The following is a 13,420-nucleotide window of genomic DNA, read 5'->3' as shown; positions in this document are numbered from 1 at the left end:
CCTTAATCCGTCCTTGGGTATGGCTATTGTGGTGGACAGGTGTCAGACACTTATAAGTGATGGTTTATGTTGATTTTATGTTGATTATTTTAATTATTTTATAATATTGACTGATTATTGTTTTTTTTAGTTGTTTTTAAGCATGTATTTGCACTTTGTTCATACCATGAAACTCCCAAGTGTTGATGTGTGTTTTTTTTTTTTTTTTTCAGTTTTTTAACCTGTTTGAAAGATAACCTAAGTACAGGACCCAACATTCATACTGGTCGCACTGGATGTAGAGTTTGTTGTGCACATGGGGCAGTTTTACTGCAGTATTTTTTTCTTTCCTCCCATACTGATTGTATGCTGTGTGTGCTCAACCGTACTATTCTGTTGACTACGACACAAAGAGAGGTGCGAGAGAGAGAGAGAGAGAGAGAGCGAGAGAGAGAGGTGAGAGAGGAGAGAAGGAGTGAGGAAGGGAGAGCATTGGTGAAAATGAGGAAGCTCGATAAATCTGGCTGTTATTAGATCAGCCTTGCTTCCCCGTCTCTTGCTGAGAGCTTTAACTTCTTCACTCCCCCCAGGAGTCATGTACCTCAAAATTCATTACCCGCAAAATTATCTACATGTTATTTGACTGGTAAAACTAAATATTTAGAACATTTGGTTTGTTATATTTAAAATACTGCAAAGTAGGCCATTTTAAACCACTAAAATGTCTATAGGTGCTTTTTAAGGCACAGCAGTAAAACACACTAGCACACCAGTCCTGAAATCTCGGGCGCCTATATGGACAATGATTGGCTCGAGGGTGGAATGCCGAGGGAATTGCTGCAGTTACGACGACGATGTGTGAAAGTAGCTTCATGCGCTAATACATCGAAGTACAGGTGAATAAGAAGAGGTCGTTGGACTGCGCACACGTCGGTGGGAGTGTGTCTCAGGTGAAAATACCCTTTTCGGATGTGATCGGGGTCTCCAGTAGCAGAAGACTAATTGGTGACACTAAAATTGGGGAGAAAAGGGAAAGAAAATTAATAAATAAAATAGCATGCTTTTGGGTTTAGATATATTTAAATATTAATATCGGCTCATGTAAACTAAACAGGCTCTTCAGCAGCATTTTAGTAGAAATCTGAAGCAGAAGAGCACTGTGGATTGTGGGTAAAATTCCTGGTGATGGATGGTATGAGCTGGCACACAGTGTCAGATTTTCCTGTGTTCTGTCATAATACAGTCGAAGGCCCATCTGTTCCCAAACTGTTCTGTATTCTCCATGTCTGCAGTGTAGATAAAGCTCGGTGAATACTTGGTGAGTTCCAGGGATTTGGAGGTTCCAAGTGTGTGCAGACAGGGACTAGGACAAAGAAAAGAGCATCACACTGGTCAGATGGAGATAGGATTAGGTGTTGGGGGGGTCGTTGACTAGCTAGGAGTGTGTAGTACGTGTGCAGATTAGAAAGTATATATTTTTTTAAGGATCTAGACAAAAAAGCTGTAGCACTGTGTGCACTGTAGTGAGATTCGGCTTTATTCAGTAATAAAATGCACAGTCCCACCATCCCACCAGCGAAAGAGGAAGAGAGATGGGGGAAGGGCTCTACTCTGCGCCTTTGTCCCAGCACTATGTGCCGAAAGAGGAGATTTCTGGATTAATTAAAGTGCCGGTTTCTTCATGCGTAGGCTGGTAACAGAGTGGGGGGGGATATATCGGTTCATTTTTATTTCAGCACAAGTGAAAGCACTATCAGTGACATCATACAGATAAGCATCTTTATTGGCTAATTCTATTCAGTGGAGTTGTTTCTGAAAATAGAATGTATTACACTCACTAAAAAAAGATGCATGGGGAAGGTCAAGTGTAAGAGACAATGTAGCCTAGATATAAACCCAGGTGCTCAACAGCCATGTAGATGTGCAGCATCCACACCACCAGGTGTGTCAACAGGCTAATATGATTTCCTTATGATTTCCTGTTCCCAAGACACTTTTCCTTTCTTCCTTCCTCCCATTCTTTCTTTCTTTTTTATCTGTCTGTCTGTCTGTCTTTCTTTATTTTTTCTTTCTTGGTTCCATCTGTCTTTCTGTCTCTGTCTGTCTGTCTCTGTCTGTCTGTCTCTGTCTTTCTTTCTTTTTTGTTTCTGTCTTTCTTTTTTCTGTCTTTCTTTCTGTCTGTCTTTCTTTTTTCTGTCTTTATGTCTGACTGTCTTTCTTTCTTGTTTCTGTCTGTCTTTCTGTCTGTCTGTCTTTCTTTTTTCTGTCTGTATGTCTGCCTGTATTTCTTTCTGTCTTCCTTTAAGCCGAGTCAGAGTCTTTTCTTACTGTGCTGTGCTGCTTTAAGCTCCTGGCTTCAATCCCTGTGTCTACAAACTGCCCGTGTGAAATTTGGTAATTATTTACAACATGACTGTAAGTAATCTGATTTTCTCCCTCCTCCTACAAACACAGCAGAAGGTAGATTGGTTAAATAATAATAATAATAATAATAAGTAGCAGGTATGAGACTCTTCTAGACTCTTCACTGTGTGTGATGGTGTGTGTGTGTGTGTTGGGTGATACAGTAGCAGGTATGAGACTCTTCTAGACTCTTCACTGTGTGTGATGGTGTGTGTGTGTGTGTGTGTGTGGGGTGATACAGTAGCAGGTATGAGAAAAGAGTGGGTGGAAAGCAGACATAAAAAATATGCCATTCTTAACAAAGACAACAATGGAAGGGTGTGTGCATGTGTGCTTGCAGGTATGCTGCACTTTTTGGCATTTTCTCACTGTGTATGCAGCAGTGTGTAAATGTCAGTGTGTATAAATGATATGTTGTGCGGGCTGTTTAAGATTTATTTTGTGGTTTTTTTTGTGTACTGTGTATTCAGGTCCTATTTATATACAGTATGTCAAAGCCTTTATTTAATTCTGCACCTAAATAATGTCATGCCAACATTTAACTTTAATAATCAAAATAAGTAACTCTGGCTTGTCACAGTGGCAAATTTGAAAAATTGTTAGTTAGAAATTAAAGAAATTATTTTTACAAAATGTGATCTTGGCTGTGTGTGTGTTCCTGGACTTATTTTGGCCACCAAAACTACATTAAAATGACAGTATATGAGAATCAGCATGATTCATAATTGGTACTTCAGGCCATTAAACATCCCAGAAGACAAGATATTTATTTAGCTTTTATAAAAAGAGTTCCTCTTTCCAGAGATCCAGATTGCTGGTCCTGAGAACCAGGGTTTAAGTTTTACAAATTATTCCCTTTCTTGGTGACCCTGACCCAACAGCAGAAGTTAGTATAAATGAATGAATGAATAAATTAGTTATTATTGTGAATTTTTGATAGTCTACATTTTGCTATCTGTATGTGATTAGTAATAAGACATATTAAGGTAATATTTGAGAAAGAAATGTACTTATTACTTAACTTCTACATTTTAAGCTCCATTAATCTTCGTTACTTGTTGATTTGATTATAGTGTGCAGCTAAAATAAATTAAATTAAAGTAAAATGTAGATGTTGTTTGCTTCATAAAATATAGTTTATGCATTTTGAGTTTCTGTGAGCTGCGACTTCATAGATGTATTATTAAAATATGTAAAATAAATCTTAAGATTGTAATTCATGAATGTGGACCAGCACATGGTCTTTTCTTACTGGGTTTGTTATGAATTTTAAATGAATTTTGATTAAAATTTAAAATATAGAGCAACTATATTTTCTTATTTGGAGTTGTAGTGACACGAGTGGGTTTGCTGACCTGGATTTGATCCTGGATTTGAGTTTGGCATATTCTTTCCATATACTAATAGGTTTTCTACTAGGTGTACTGTGCTTTCATTCGTGATTAATATTTCTTCTTTTTCCTTATATTATTATTATTTATGATTATTTATTAATTATTTATTAATTATGATTAATTATTTAGTGATTAATAATTGAAATCATCTATTAATATTAGTAGTAGTAATAGTAGTAGTACCAGTAGTATTATGTAATTATATAATTATTAAATATAAGTATATTAATATTATTATTATTATATTGCTACTACTAATACCAAACAGTAATATATCTATTATTCTTTTTCTTTTTCTACTTCTTTTAATTAATATAATTAATTTATTATTATTGTTATTGTTCTTTTCAGTAGTTTATTATTATTATTATTATTATTATTATTATGTAATTATTAGGGCTGTCGAAGTTAACGCGATAATAACGCATTAACGCGACCTCAATTTAACGCGATTAAAAAAATTAGTGCCATTAACGCAAATTCTAGTTCATGTTGACACTTGACTGGTAGAACAAACGTTTTAATGTCGGACTTGCCACCGTTTTTCATTTGCGGTTTGTTAACATAATGTAACCGATCGTGGTAGTGATGCACTTGCATAATAAATAAATAAATACACGCTATATTCACAAGTTGTCGGGAGCAGAACACTTTATTACACTTAATTAACTTCTTCTTCTGTACCGAATACCGGAAAGCTGAGTCGAGCACGTTAGTTCATGAACTATGGAAGCCCCAAAGGGTCAAAACACACTCACTTCGTGTAGAAACGTCCATCAAACCATCGTCACGATACAACCACAGACAAGTCTGATACAATAACTACGCCTTATCCCACCTAAAGCACCGCTGATCTACAATGTTTGCTGATGGAGAAATTCTAACCTACAATCTGACATTTACTGCCTAGTATGTGAGTGAATAAACTCCCTTACAGTTTTCTCTTGTCCCAGCAGTTTTTAACATAAGTACATTTAGCATAAAATGTGTTCACCATTTTAATTGTAACATTTCACTTAAAAATCCTTGTTTTCTATAACATTTACACAGATTTTTTTTAATGCGATTAATCGCGATTAACTATATGAAATTCTGAGATTAATCGCGATTAAAAATTTTAATCGTTTGACAGCCCTAGTAATTATATAATTTGTATATATAATTCGTTACTTGTTATTATTATTATAAATAATAATAATAGTAATAATAATAATAAAAGTAATAATAATAATAAAACTATTATTATTATTATTATTATATTGCTGCTACTAATATATAATTATAACTTATTCTTTTTCTTCTTCTAATTAATATAAATAATAAATAAATAAATATAATTAATAATTGTTAATATTATTATTATTATTATTTCCGATCTGCTCCTGTGTATTTGCTTATTCATCACTGCTGCTTACTGAGTCTCTGTTAATCTTTATCTGCTTTAAATCTCATTTGAGGGTCACACAGCAATAACTCCCCGTGTTTCCTCTGTATCCTTCACACCAGCATGATTGCATTACTGAATATATGCCTGACAAATGGCTGTACATGTGACATAATGATGACGGATTTAGTGGCAATAAGCTTGCAGGGCTCAGCACAGGGATTCATTTACAACCCGGGGACTGAAATCTTGTTATATACACAGCAGCACTTGCAGCAGTCGCACTTGGCTGTTGCAATCCGACGTGCCATCGCTGTGCTGTGGGAAACAGATCTGCACTGTGTGCTGATGGAACCGGGATGTTACATGACTTGTCTTTAATTTTTCATATGCATACTGTAAAAAATTGAAATAGAGGATACAGAACTTGAAATTCTGATGCTTAGATTTACATTATATATAAATCTGAGACACACAAGTTAGTGTCAGAGGGGATTTGCTGTTCCTTCTCACTATCATTCATATCCTCCTATTCTCACTCTCCAGACATCACAGATTGTACAGGTGCAGGATGGGATTTAAAGGTTTTCTCAGATCAATAGTTCATTCTATCTGCACTGCAGGTGCTGAGTTCACAGTTTCAGCTGCATTGAGAAGTCTCCTGTCTCTCTAGTGTCTGTCCTTATCACCCTGACTTCACATATGATCCACTGAACACTGATAGGCCTTTTTTTTTTATAGGGAAGAGAGTGCAATATTAAGAATGTGTTTTTATTCAAATTGTCTTTATTACTAATTAAATAGCTTACTAATCAAAGCTTACTAATTAAAACTGAAAGCTGGTTAGAAAGAATAAAGGTGTAACAGGAAATGACAAAAAAAACATAGAAATGAAAGTGGCAATGCATTTTAATAAGGGGGTCTCTGTGCAGTGCAGTCGAGTGTGATATTGCACTGAAGCAGTGTGTATTTGTGTGTGACTGAGCAAAGCTCTCCAGTATGGATTCATTTAGGTTCAGCAAGACGAACTGCAAAGCAATAAATATTACATCTTACCTGAGATATTACAGGGTCAAAAGGGATTTCAAACCCAGCTACAAAAATATACATTTTAATTTCTTCCCTGCATCGCTTGCTACTGCATAGACAAACTCAGGAAAATAGTCCTTAATTGTTAAAATATATTGTGTAAAGTGAGCGTTAAATAAGTGTATGCAAATGTTTGATCATATAAATCTTTGGTGAGAGAGAGAATGTTAATATTAGTATAACCATGATTTGTGTCAGCATAATTAATCAATCAGCAATAATAACAAGCCTGACGTCCAAGAGAGCATACATGGCCCTGGTCACTGGGTGGATAGCACCTCTATTAGTCCAGGTGACATACAGTATACTGCACTGTAAATCCACACTGTTCTCTAAACATGTTGATCTGCCCAGTAATGTTTGAAGGAAGTACTAACTAGCTTTGTCCACTAAGTGACCAAAGGTAACAACTTTAAAAATTATTGTATGTTTCCAAATTATGGTGTAACAAATTGGTGTGAAAGAACTCAAGTGGTCTACACACTTTTCACTTAATTCTACAGATCAGTGTTTCTGTGTCCACAGATGCTCCAAAAGATTGTGGACAGCCTTCCCAGTAAAGACATATTAGTCTATAAAGCTTTGTGTGGTATTGAAGACTTCATGGAGATGCAGAATGTCCCACTGATATTGTGCTGTTCAAAAATAAATAAACATTAAATAAAGTATGTGCAGTGTAATAATAATGCAGACCTTTGGAAACTTAAGTTTTGCATAATGCAAAAAGTCAAATCCATAAAGTTTAGATTTGATCAAATTTAGATCAAATTTTTGCAACTTAAAATGTATTTGTAGGAACTAAATCAGCCATAAGATTGTGTTTAAAAATGTATTATTGTATTTTTAGTTGGACACAACATTTTACAATTTAGTTAAAACTTAAACATGCTTCTTTATTCGTGTTAATATTTTTTGGAATCCTGCTGCCATTTGTGCAGTTCCGGTTCTCTCTACAGAAAATAAATAGAATGCAGGTAGGAAACACTCCGCTTTGTAAAGCTGAATCTGATCACAGTCCACCTTTCCACCTTTCTTTTTTATTATTAACTTTGAATATAAGCTCCATCATCTTCCCAGAAACTCTGTTGCCATAGCAACCAGATTCAAAAGATATTTCTGCATGAATCATTCTCATAATTACTGTGTTTAGTGTCCCCGAGTTTGTTCTATTAAACATTACCCACTGTTATTCACGTAGCTAATGAGGCCTGATTTAGTCTAAAATGGGTTAAGAAGATCTCCAAACCTTTACTGGTATTAAAATATAGGAATCTATGAAAACACAATAAACAATTCATTATGTTTTTTTATCATTATAATAGCTGGCTGGCTTATTAACTTAGCTTGCGTTAGTCACAGTTGTATTTTCCCTTTTTTGTGCTGAATCTGTAGGAATTTAGAGTAAAAAATATATATAACATTGCTAAGTCTGCTTTTGAAACATTGATTTTCATCACTAAAGTTTGAGTGTTTTGGCTTATTTGAGTTATTCTTTAAAACTGTCCAGTTTTACGTGAGGTTTTAGGAAAACTGTGGACATGGCCATGCTCAATTTCAGCACTATTTAAAGCCAACACTTTAAGGATAACAGTCCACTCATCTACAGTACCAGTGGGTCACTGAATGCATCGATAAATATCAAAATAATGTAAATTGTATGCTGTGGTCTTTACAGTCACCAAACACTCAATCTGTCAAACACGTTTTGGAGGTTTGGTCTGATGTATGCTCCCTCCGTTACAGTTACAGACTAGTAGTATCTCTTCTAAGGTGAATTAAGCCTGTTCTGGCATCTTGTAGTAGCTCTACTTTCTATTTAATTTTTTACTTTAATTTGTCCTGTTTGTGTGTGTATGTTGTTGTCTTGCACACTGTCCAATTCCGTACATTTTGTTTTCTTCGCATCTGCTAATTTTATGTAAATATGCTGCTATTAACCAGATTTCCCAGTTGACACCCAGTACAAAAATATGGGACAGATGTAACACCTCATTTTATGATCATGGAGAGCAAATATTTACCCTCCTCTCTTAGGTTAGAGAGGTGCCAGTTTTGAATTATGAAAAAATAATTGGTGTATCAAAAGACACAGATGTTGTTAGATACATTAATACAGTTTAAACAGATTATTTAAATATATTGACTACAATAGATATGTAACACAATGGTAATTGGATCATGTAATTGGATCACTATAATGCATTAACAGAATGGTTTGTAGAATGATATGGCCTGACCATGGTATAGCAATGCCAGTTACAGGAAGCAATCTGCTGCTTGTTTGCTGCCAACATGCATTGACGTGCTTCACCCACTTGGCATCATTTTTTAAAGCCCTTGGACATTTGTATGGTTTATTATTATTGAAGTCAGAAAGGGCCATTTATTATTATTTATCATTTAATATATTATATTTACACTAAATATTTTTTTTCTATTTAACATAATTATTTGCTTACATTTGCATAATAAATAGGTATCTAGCTCTGCAATTTAAAAGCTACTTTGCTTATTCTTTGGGGATATTAATAGGGACACTTTTTAGGTTTATGTGTGTGAAATATATATGAAAGAACGCTTTACATTCACAAAGACTTTAGCATCTCAACCAGTTCACTCAATATTCCAGCAAGCATCATTAATAAATAAACAGCTGCTTTTTAACAAAACAACTAGATCATTTTATTACTTTCAATTTAGCATTTAGCCCCAAACAATAATAACAACAAATAAAATAGTTCATCAATAGAGCTATTTTTCCTGACCAATTTGCACTTGGCATTGCACTTGGCATTTTTTTGGCATTTTTTAGGATAAGTGCGAGAAGGAGGGAACTAAAGGAAAAGGTGAAATCAGTGCAAAAACACGCCGAGAATCCCAGACATTTTTGGTGATTTAGAGATCCTGGCTGGATGCATTATTTAGGTTCAAAAAAAGAGGACATGTTTGGAAAAAAGAGGATGGTCACCCTATATTATTAGCACATAGCTACAAGCTGAGAGCTAGCAGGTCAGCTAACTAAGTGCTAGGAAACTCGTGTTGTGAAGCTCACAGAGTAGTTACATTTACATTTGTGGGTTTACAGTTATGCGATTTGCACACTTTGAGCAACTGAGGGTTAAGGGCCTGGTCCCAAAGTTAAACACTATTATAATTACATCCTAATATCGGGTATGTGGAAACTCTCTAATGGTCTCTTAACATTAATTAACTGAATAAAGTGGTGCTGACAAATCATTGCATACCTGTAACGTTTACCTACATGATAAAATAGCCGTTGTCTGAGTTTTTAACGATTTTAAACTAAATTATACAATTAAAGCCCATAAATAATGGATTCTCAATAGAAAAAACACAGTTATGTAGACAGTATGTGGTCAGTATCATGGGCAGCATCTCATGTTTTAATGGTCCTTTCATCATTTGTGTTTTCTACCCAAGGTTTTGCTCTTGATAATGACTGACATGCATACCCTCAGTCTAAGACAGGAAGATGGGTCTCTTCTTAATTACTATTAGGTTCGCTGAATTACCTTCGTATGGTGGTCGCCGCTTCAATTTCCACACAGATATCTAGCACCGTGGTTAAGTGACAGAAGAAATATGAAGATGAACGCAGAGACTCATCAATAATGCCAAGAGCTCTCATGCTTTCATTTAATTAGCACCATGAGCTCATTGCATTGATTGGGTAATTGGAAAAGCGCCAGCTATTTATTGCCTGCTGTTATTTTGCGGGGTCCGTGAATGAGGGAATCGGTCGCGCTCTTTCAAGTCATGTGAAAGCAGTCTGTAAGGTAATGCGTTTTGCTCCCTGTTGAGTTAGAGATGCATGTGTTTGATGATGATGGATGAAGCTGCATTGAGTAGAGTTTTGGTCCATAATTTATTGTTCTTAACATTACAGATATCCAAAAAGCCTCAAGTGGTACCTTGAAACTTGACGTCAGTTGGGTCTGGGAGTGGTGTTGAGTTTAAAAGGTGTTGAGTTTTAACATTTTTTTTCCTGCAAGGATGTATGGGAAACCTGTTAATTCAGTGGAACTGCATATATTTGATCTAAAAACTAATATGTCAAGAGGAAGTATAAAGAGCTGCTATGAAGGCGAGTTCAGACAGCACTCCTTATCTCAGCTCCAGGAGGTCTCTGTTGCTAACTTCAGGCTCAACCTAATTAGCTCCATCGAGGGCTAGAAAGTGCCTGCCACTCCATAAATAAGCTTATGAACCTGACTAGGTCTCTTAGCAGCCGCTATATTTCCTCATGTCCTGTCTCGCCTCTGGTTTCCTTTGAGACAGACACTCTCTACCCAACCTTTTACAGTGATTAGCCTCGGCACTGCCTTTACTCAACACATAAGAGACCAAAGAATAAACTGGAGGACAGTAAAGCAAGGTTATTTTATTTCTGTTTATTGGCTATTTTCAAGAAATGTATGTAGAAAGACAACAGTTCATAACAAGATTTTAAAATAAACATAAATCTTATGCACCTGATACGTGTTAGTACTTCTCAATATTTTTGTCAGTTGGGTAGCAAAGGCCCAAAGCATAGAACAGAGGGCCACAAATGGCCTACAAGCTGCGAGAATACTTCCACTATATGTTTAATAATACAGATTTAGTCCCACTTTATTCTTTTCCAAAGGCTTAATACTAGATTTTAAACCTGACTGCAACCTGATCAATGGGAGGACCTGGCTTGTAGTCAGTGTTTTATTTTGTCTCCAGCTGCTTGGCCATGGTATCGTAAATTATGACGCCTCCAATAAGCAATTCTGATGCTAATATTGCTTATATTGAATCCAGAAGCAGTTTGGTATGCAGTAGTCAGTGCTGTAATTGAGAACTGAATGTTTTCCCTGTCACATTTTGCCTCAGCACTTGTAACTCCTATTTACTGAGCTTGTGAGTCTTACTGCTTTGCACCTAGACATTTCCAGTCTACACAAAAGCAGCTGGTAAAGTGGGTTCCTCATAGCAGCATTAGTGTAGACACACACAAGAGTGGATTAGCTGCTCTTAACTTCTCCTAGCTATAAGGATATAAGTGAACGTGTATGTATTGCAATGCCTTGGGTCACTTGAGTCTGTAAAGAGTTTTCTCTGTGTCTAAATACATTTTCTCTGTGTGCTTTAGTTCTGTCCCACCTCCCAAAAACACATAGAAGGTGGACTGGCTGTTGTAAAATACCTTTAAGTGGGTGAATGTGTGCCCTGTGATGAACCGATGCCCTGTCTAGGTTGTATACCTGCCTAGCACCTAGTGTTTCTGTTGGCATATGATGCGACAAAAATAAAGCCGTTAGTAACTCTCAGTTCTGATACACTTGGCTAGAAATGACTGTTTTGTTGTAACAGTGCCACTGATCTTGTGAAAATGCCCTTTACAAGTCGACAAGCTCTTTAAGATAAAAAACAGTGCTACTTAATTTAGTTTTTTTTTTTAAATTATTATTAGCAAAAATAGCAATTATTGGGGGAGGGGGGGAGCTTTTGGCTTTGTAGTGTTTTTAACGTTCAAATAGTCTTGCCCCAAATAACTGATAGTCCTCTGGGAACGAATCTTCCAGCATGTCTCTGTTTGTCAGCTATCAGTACCAAAGGACTGAAGTTTTGACTGACATGTCTTTCAAGTGACAGTAAGAAGTAGGTTGATGCTTTGCGCTGTCTCTTCACTGATCTGTATCTGTGTTTTTATGGGTTCTGTCTTTCCATTTCCTCTATTATTTTTTTCTTCTATTTATGTCTCCTGTCTTAATATTTGCAAAAACATTTGTTATGTAAGGTTTGTTCTGTTTCTCTTTAGTTCTATCATCGTTTAGTCTGTTTTTTTACTGCTTTGCTATTTGTTGAGCAACAGATATTATAGTTATCGGTACAGTCAGTAATTGTGTACCCACAAAGTTAATCTGTATAGTAGCTGTGTCTACAGGATTGTTTTTAAGCTAACCAGCCTTTCTTATTGATTAATCTGCCAGTCTCTACAGTCTCTATTAGCCTTGTTTCTTTGTTTCGTAGGAGTGTGCTTAGCCTGTAGCTAACCTTCTGGCCATTAGACAAATGAAGCAATGGGTGTACATGTGTGAATCCAGCTTTCTGCTATATTGCTTCATCTTTTTAATGAATCAATTCACTGTAACAAATTCGAAGCTCTGTAGAAGTACGGTAGCCTGAGAAAATGATTTGTTCCATCTTTCTGTTCAGCAACCCACCTAACCACCAGCCCACCCACACAGCATGACACCATGATCACCACGTGGTAGAAGACCCCTGCAGTGGACACATTTCTGTCCTTGATCTGCCCTTGGTGTATCTATATGGTTTTAAACGCATTTGTTTTTAATTTTATTATAAATACTGTGGATTTTGTATGGTTATGTGCTACTGCTGTATTTCGGTAACACTGCAGATACCTTTTTCTTTCAATGACCTTTTTTCTCATTGTAATCACAAAACATCTCTCTTGGTTGTCTGCCTTTCTATTATTCCTTCTTTAGCTGCACGCTAATTGTTCCTCCTTTAGCATCTCCTGCATCTTAGCACACAAGCACATGGTTCATCCCTACATTTACAATACTTTTACTTTTTGAATGCTATTACTGTATACAGTTCATTAGTGATCATTTATTATAATTGTCTTCCATGTTCTGCCATATATGAACCACAGTAGCAAGATTGAAAAATGTCATTATTAAATCAGTCAGCTGTTATTAAAGAGGTACAAAGGTTTATTAAAGCTATTTAATTACAAATGACATCCCAATTTCTGGAAAGACTTGGACATTTTTTGTGTTCAAATTCAGATTCAGCCTATTAGTACAGTTTTGTCCAGAGATCAATGATACGTCAGTTGTAGCCAACAGCCAAAGTTTTCATTTTATATTGTGTGTAAATGAGTGTCTCTAAAAAGCAAGATATTTATAAAGAAAATGCTCTAAATAAAATAATCAAGGAAGCTACATGGCAAATTCATGGTGTATATATTTTTATCTTTATATAAAGGGGGATAAAGCAACTTTGATTAATAAAACTTAATACACTTTTCTACTCTTGCTACATGTGACTTTAAAGTTTAAGGAATATATAAATGTTTTCATTAAATTTGATTACTTTCTCTTTCTCGTTCTGCATGGTTAGGCACCAGGATCGGTGAAATCCCTCATGCTTT

The sequence above is a fragment of the Trichomycterus rosablanca genome, chromosome 18 (assembly GCF_030014385.1).
Source record: "Trichomycterus rosablanca isolate fTriRos1 chromosome 18, fTriRos1.hap1, whole genome shotgun sequence".
Taxonomy (NCBI): domain Eukaryota; kingdom Metazoa; phylum Chordata; class Actinopteri; order Siluriformes; family Trichomycteridae; genus Trichomycterus; species Trichomycterus rosablanca.
The sequence above is the reverse complement of the archived record's forward strand: the minus strand, read 5'-3'. Positions refer to the sequence as shown.